At 42.9% G+C, this 6,943-nt stretch overlaps 1 long non-coding RNA gene across 1 annotated transcript; it reads left to right on the forward strand.

Annotated features, from left to right (window-relative positions):
• The first annotated feature begins 208 nt into the window (after positions 1–208).
• On the forward strand, positions 209–6,290 carry LOC120406856. The gene is made up of 3 exons (XR_005599642.1): positions 209–269; positions 3,850–4,013; positions 6,031–6,290. It is a non-coding gene; the product is annotated as an uncharacterized LOC120406856 (long non-coding RNA).
• The last annotated feature ends 653 nt before the right edge of the window (positions 6,291–6,943 follow it).

Here is a 6,943-nt window from a genome sequence, read left to right on the forward strand (position 1 = left end):
GGCCACTGGATTAACAGTTTTCTGTTCCCTGACTGACCAGAGCAGGGGCTGCTCCAGGCTAATGAGAACACCTGACTCTAATTAACCTGTAAAGAGTCAGGTGAGGCCATTCAGTTAATGTGACCACCTGACTCTAATTAAGGCCCTGCTGTTACTATAAAAAGGGCTCACTCCAGTCAGGCAGGGGAGTCGGAGCCAGAGAAGAGGAAGTGTGGCTGAAGGGCTGGTTACTGAAGACACTCTCAAACCATCGTTAAAAGAGCCCTAAGGTAAGGGTGAAGAAGGGAGAAGCAGGAGAGCTGTGGGGAAGTGGCCCAGGGAAATGTAGCAACTCTGGCAGTGAAAGGTTGGTTGCCAACAACTGCTACCATTAGGGTCCCTGGGCTGGAACCCGGAGTAGAGGGCGGGCCCGGGTTCCCCCCAACCCACCACTACAGGAACAGCTCCTGGAAGGGGAAGTCGGGTCCCTGTCAGGACAGGAGGCTGAACAGAGACTGTGGGAGTTCTCTCACCAACCTCCTTGCAGGCCTATGATGAAAAGGGCTCAGTAGACTGTAACCCTGGCCCTAGAGAGAGAAGGGCTACGTGGAGGGTCACAGTGAGCCACTGAGGCTAACATAAACCGCCTAGAAGTGCAGGACCCACACGAGCAAGGTCAGAGCTCTGCCACAGTACACATGCAGAGTAAAGTACATTTTTAAATGACACAACTTACATTAATTCAGAGATGCAGCACCTCATTCTAAGCGAATGTCCTGAAAAATAGCTATTAAATAAAAAAAAGTCAGTGAGCATGTAAGAACCAGACATCTGAAGGTATTAGATATATATTGTCTTTACTGTTTAACTCAAAAGGGCCAAAATAGTCTCTTTGAAATTTGGCACAATAATTTAGACCCTAGCCCATAATTTTTCATGCCAAGTTCCATCCTGGTACGCTACCCATATAATGTATTATGTTCCCAAGAAATGTGTCTCACAAAGGAAGCAATGAGAGCACATCCTTAGTTGCTGAAGTGCACTGCATTCAAAGTACCTCCAGATTGCCTTTGTCAACACAGATATAGCCTACTTTAGCATGCAATAGCCTTGAGCAGTTTGCCCAATGTCACCTAAGAGAGTTGTCCTGGCAAAATGGGCTTATTCTGGAGTAATGTTTGGTACTCAGGAAAATAAAATCATGTTGGCATACAGTGGGGCTTGATACTACATCACACCCTTAAGCAGGAAGGCACCTTTCACCTGTTTATCAGCTAAGAGTCCATAAATAGTAGAACTGTTGGTACAGAATGTCATGAAACACTGTTAATTGCTGTATAATACCTGAGTGATGAAAGTGTTACAGACTTAAAAAGAGGTGATTATTGGGCACAAAGTCCCACAATGCCCCCACATTCCTGGATAGTACTGGAAGTGAAGCAACCCCCATCCAAAACTGAGGGAAGGTGGGGTTTTCATTGCATTTTTGCTGTGAGGTGGGACAGATATTCACAGGGCCTTTAAGGAGAAAATGGGACCCTTGAATTTGACGTAGAAAGTGAAAGGGAAGTTATTGGAAACAGTTGTGGGATCAATAATTTAGCTACATAAATGTGTGTGTCTTGTACACTGGAGAGGTTAAAATGAGATGTGAGGCAGCCAGAAAGATTAAGGAAGTTGTAGTTGTGGCAAGAGATGTCCAAGACGTGGGTAAAGGGTTGGTGGCCGGGATGAAGATGAAGGCATCAACCTGACAGATGTAGCAGAAGAATAGAACAGTATATGACAAAAGCCTGGAAGTGGGAGGAAGAAAGTGTCTAGTCAAATACAAGCCCAGATTGTGAGCATGGTTGGCAAGGAGGATCGCAGTGACATCAAAGGAAACTGAAAAAAGTTTCAAGGAGGGGAGGAGGTTATGTATCTGTGAGGCACTCATGTAGATAACGTGAACCATTAGCGCATGCCACACTCGACAAGAGAAACCTACATTTTAAAAACTGTCACAATCTCAGGCACAGCAGGATTTAAAAGTGAAAGCTTTAAACAATCAATTATAAAAAGAAAAAAAAGTGAAAGCTTCACACTCGTTAAACATCGAGGGGCCTGTGCAAAGGTTTCTATGTCTGCCTGCCTTGCTTCCTGCTGAGAGCAGATTTAATGAGTCACGAGCAGCGAAAGGCGGCTGCTATAGTGAAATCAGCGAGAGGATGCTGAGGATTTAATTTAGAATTCCATTAAGCAGTAAGGTTCTGGTCGAGGAGAGAGGTTATTGACCAGCTGGCAAGCATGTGTGCATGGAACCTTGCATACAATTTAGGAAAACACATACCCTGGGTTTGTTATAGCTGTCCTATGATTTGTGCTGTTAACAAACAGAGCCTGCTTTTAATTTTGCTTGGGGCACAGATTTTTATAACTAGGGTGACAAACTTGTCAGAATATTAAAAAGTCAGATGGTCACACGACCCCTTTATTTAGCTCTTTAGTCCTATTTACATGGTAGTTTTCAAGGCTAATTCTCCTGAATATCTCCTTGTTCTTGAATTATGAAACAGAATGTAGAAACTCCTGATTTCTCTTCCCATTTATTTGTATACTTCTTTCAGTCTTCTATTAATTCATCTTCTCCCTAAATTAAACACTTCCAATCTTTCCAGTCAGTCTTCAAAATTTCAACTTTCTACCATGTTGTCATTAAAGCACTTCAAAAAACAGCACAAATATTTCTGTTATAATATGGGGCAAGCATGTTCTTCTCACACCTTGCTTTAAAAAAATGACTGGACATTTTTGTTCAAACTTTAATTTAAAAAATCTCATATTTGGGCTGGAAAGTTTCAGCCCCAAAGGTGAATTTTTAGAAATTTTCACAGCCACTCCTATTCTGGCAGCATACAGATTGCAGAAGCAGCATGAAAGAGAAATATGGCATTGGCCATAAATGTTTTTACACTGCATTATTATTGTCATTAATATACCCATCAGTATTTATCAAGGTCAAAGTCTGGTTCCCTTCCTTCCCCTTCCTCCACGACCTGCAAAATATGCCCCCTTTTAATGTGTTTTTATTTATTGCTTTTCAAAGGGGATTTTCTCCTCCTTTTCAGAATCATTTTACACTTTTATTTTCAGCTTTGACTCGGGCATGCTTGTCAGGGTTCCTTGGACGCCGCCTTTCAGCTGTGTCTGCTTTGCCAGGGAACCCTCTATTGATCACAACCAGGGCTTTTGGGCCCTCATTACCCTTCTCTGGCCCTTCATAGCAGTGTACAGGGACTGGAGCCAGGGTGAACATCTCACCATAGATATTGAACATTTCAATGTAATATTTTTTTGGCATTAAACAATGAGATTTACCACGTCTCCCTTCCTTTTTCACTCCTTGTATCTCTCCTCCATTTCTATTATTTTATTCTAGTTTCTTATTTTCTACTGTATATTTTGGTGTCTTTTTTTCTTCCTTCTTTCTCCAGTATATTTCCCCTGTAATATTAAATGATCATTTCCTCTTTCCCCTTCTTTTCCTTTCTTTCTTTACCAGGTTTGTATATGTTCCTCCCTTCCCTGATTGTCTCACAATCCTTATTTTCTCTTTATCTTTGTCTTATCACTCCCTCACTCTTTCAGTCTGCTCCGTTCTGTCTTACTCTTTTCCATTCCCACTTCCCACACACCCACAAAGCTTTCAGTTCATCCTTTCCCCTTTCAAAGTCTGTTGGGTGGCAACAAATGAGTAGTGCTTAAACAACTGTGTTGCCCCTGCAAGGATATGTGGTTTGCCAAAGTGCTTCTCTGTCCTGGCATGTCACAAAATGTTGACCCATAAAGCATCAGTGACAGATAAATTATTATTATTATTATTATTTTCAGTATTTTTGTTCCTGAATGCTATGTGACACTTGTCATGGTGGCAGTTGTAGTGCATGTTGAACATGGAGACAGGACCTGCTTGCAATGACAACAGCAACAGCCTGGGATTTGGACAACCTTGCTGTGAGAGGGAGTCACCTCACAGCTAAGGGTGAACAAAGAAGGTCTGTGACACTTCTAAAAAGTTTTACACTGTCAATCTCAATTTACAAAAATACCAGATGAAAAAAGTAGGTAATGAATTAGCTAGCACTCTCACTTTGAAAGCAGATAGTTTTCTTTTCTAGCTTGTACTTTTTGAAATAAAATAACCAAACCAAACCAAAACCCTCCTCCTTATAGAGTTATAGATAAATACTTAATAGCATACTGGGACTACAAAAGTTCAGCTAGTTCACAGCATTGGTTCTAGCTCTGTCAGTTGTAGGGTGTCTACTAAAGCTCCCAGTTAAAGTTAGTAGAAATTGTATGACCTTAATATCTAACACTCTCACAAAACATATGGGCTAGAAAACACTCCCTTATATTATGAGACGCATGAGAATCCTAGCTTCCTAGTGGTGTTTAACACACACCAATCCTGGAGGTTAACAAGAGAGTCTTTTCAAATGGTCAGTGACCCAGGGCCAGTGTGTTGCTCTTCTGGGGAGTGAATGGAGGAGGGAAGGTTATGCCTGTGCTCTTAGCATTGTCAGGATTATGTATACTGGGGAGTGACTAGGGAGAAGGTGCATGAGTTTTGGCACTGAAAGGTTTAAATATAGTGGAGACCAGAAGTGGTGCTCTGCTAATGAAAAGATGACACCTACTGGGAATGGGGAGGAGGTGAGGTGAACCCTGCCTTTCCCTTACTCTTTCCAGAACCCCAGCTGGCTAAAGAGAGACTCCCTAGACTGCATCCCAATCCCCTCCAGGGAAACACTGCTACCAGTGGCTGCTGCTACAACAACTTTCAGCTCTACATGCAGTAGTGCTTCCTCTTCTTCAGGCAGGGTCTGGGGGAAGGGATAGTGTCCTGAAGACTCCACCACTGCCCGTCCTTCCTGTTGGGATAGAGATGGAGTGTATACTGGCAGGTAGGAGTGGGAACTCCAGCTAAGCTATCAGCTGTTGTGGTAGGAAGTGGGTTACCATGACTGGTAATTGAGGATGTAGCTGCAGAGAGAATACACTACCCTGATAAACTTTCAGTCTAGAGCTGGAGATCTGTTTATATTTTTAATGTGGACTCTGCAAAGAAAAGAGCAAGAAATTGACTTTTTAAAGAAAATCTTAGATAAGCAGTCACATCTGGAGGGTTTGCTGTCAAAGTTATAAGCTTCAACAGGAAATGGCAGAGCATTTTAAAGTTTAAAGAGGCACTAATTCTTATTGAGGAGAAAAGCAATGGAGGTTCTAGAAGAAGCCTATTTTGGGGGAACATAAAATAAACTACTTTCCAAAAAAGTTAGCTGATTGCAATAGAAATTCTTCTCATTTTTTTCAAAGAAAAAGTGTTTTTCTGATTAACCACAAGCTTCCTTTCCCTCTGACTAGACAATACGCATTAGTAATTTCAGGTGGAAATCATGTCTTTTTGTTTTTATTTTTGTTTTTTGAGGCAATGAGGATGGGGGATAAAATTTGGGTTTATAGTGGGAAACCAGTTACTCCCCGTTGTGCAGAGGCCTGTACACTAAGTTAGCCACGGTAACAACAGTCCAGCTCAAACTGTTGCATAGAATTGTTTATGAAAGTCAGAAACAGATACAAAAACTATTACAAACTGGATTCAGTTTAAAAAAAAAAATTCTGAAATGGCATCTCCAAGGCTTCTACTGAAGTCACTGTTTGGCATGACAATGAGTTCAAAGACTATAGAAATGGGGAAAAAAATGTTTAGAGTTACAGATCACATTTTGGTGATTTGTTTTTGGTTAATTTGAATGAGGTGGGGTTGCAGCCCCTTTGTGGACATTGCTTATCTGGGAGGGATGGACTGGAAAGAGCTGGCATTTACTGGGAGCCCAATGCTATGATAAATAGCCTTACATAGGGAATGCTGTAGTATGATTATGTCTAGGAACTTAGGGAACCCTACTTTCAGGTAGTACTTCATGAGAGACAATAGTATAGGTGAAGGAAGGAATAAAATCAGAATGTTATATGTCTTGGCTCTCTTTCTCTTTATGCTTCACACAGAATGCCCAGGATTTACCAGGACACTGGTGGACCTTCATCATTCAGATCCTAAAATGCACCCTGAGCGGACCAGGCTGCAGAGAGAGACGCAGACGGCATCTCCATCTCTGCTGACTTCAGCTAAATCCTGAACACACCTAAGATGTGGACTTGGGTTCTTTCTCTCGTCCAGTCCCTCATGTCATTTTCCTTTCCCACTTACTTCTCATCTTTCCTGTCTTTCTGTTGCCTTCTGTCCAATAAAAGACTCTTATGGCTTAGCTGCTAATACAACTCCCCTTTTTGTAACAGTGCTGTGACCTGAGAGGCAGCTAAAAGCAATACCTTAAAGAGCCCCAATGGTAGTCACAGTTCATTGGGCCTGATAAGACACTGTGCTGGGCTTGTGTTTCTCCAGCAATGAGGGTGAAAGTGAAAGTCAGCGCCAGAGGCAGAAACAGCATTTTCTGTCTTTGCTAATCCTCTCTTCCCTTTTGTGTGTATTTGTCTCCTTTTGACTTAAAGGAAAAAGGATTGGACTTCAATAACCACATGAGTTCCAAACCATCTAACCCAGGGGTGGGCAAACTTTTTGGCCTGAGGGCCACATCGGGGAATAGAAATTGTATGGCGGGCCATGAATGCTCACCAAATTGGGGTTAGGGTGCAGGAGAGGGTGAGGGCTCTGGGGTGGGGCTGGGCATGAGAGGTTTGGAGTACAGGAGGGTGCTATGGGCTGGGACCGAGGGGTTCAGAGGGTGGGAGGGGCATCAGGACTGGGACAAGGGGTTTGGGTATGGGGAGAGGCTCAGGGGTGCAGGCTCCAAGCAGCGCTTACCTCAAGCATCTTCCAGAAGCAGTGGCATGTCCCTTCTCTGGCTCCTGTGTGCAGGTGTGGCTAGGTGGCTCTGCACGCTTCCCTGTCTGCAGGCAC

The sequence above is a fragment of the Mauremys reevesii genome, linkage group 5 (assembly GCF_016161935.1).
Source record: "Mauremys reevesii isolate NIE-2019 linkage group 5, ASM1616193v1, whole genome shotgun sequence".
Lineage (NCBI taxonomy): Eukaryota > Metazoa > Chordata > Testudines > Geoemydidae > Mauremys > Mauremys reevesii.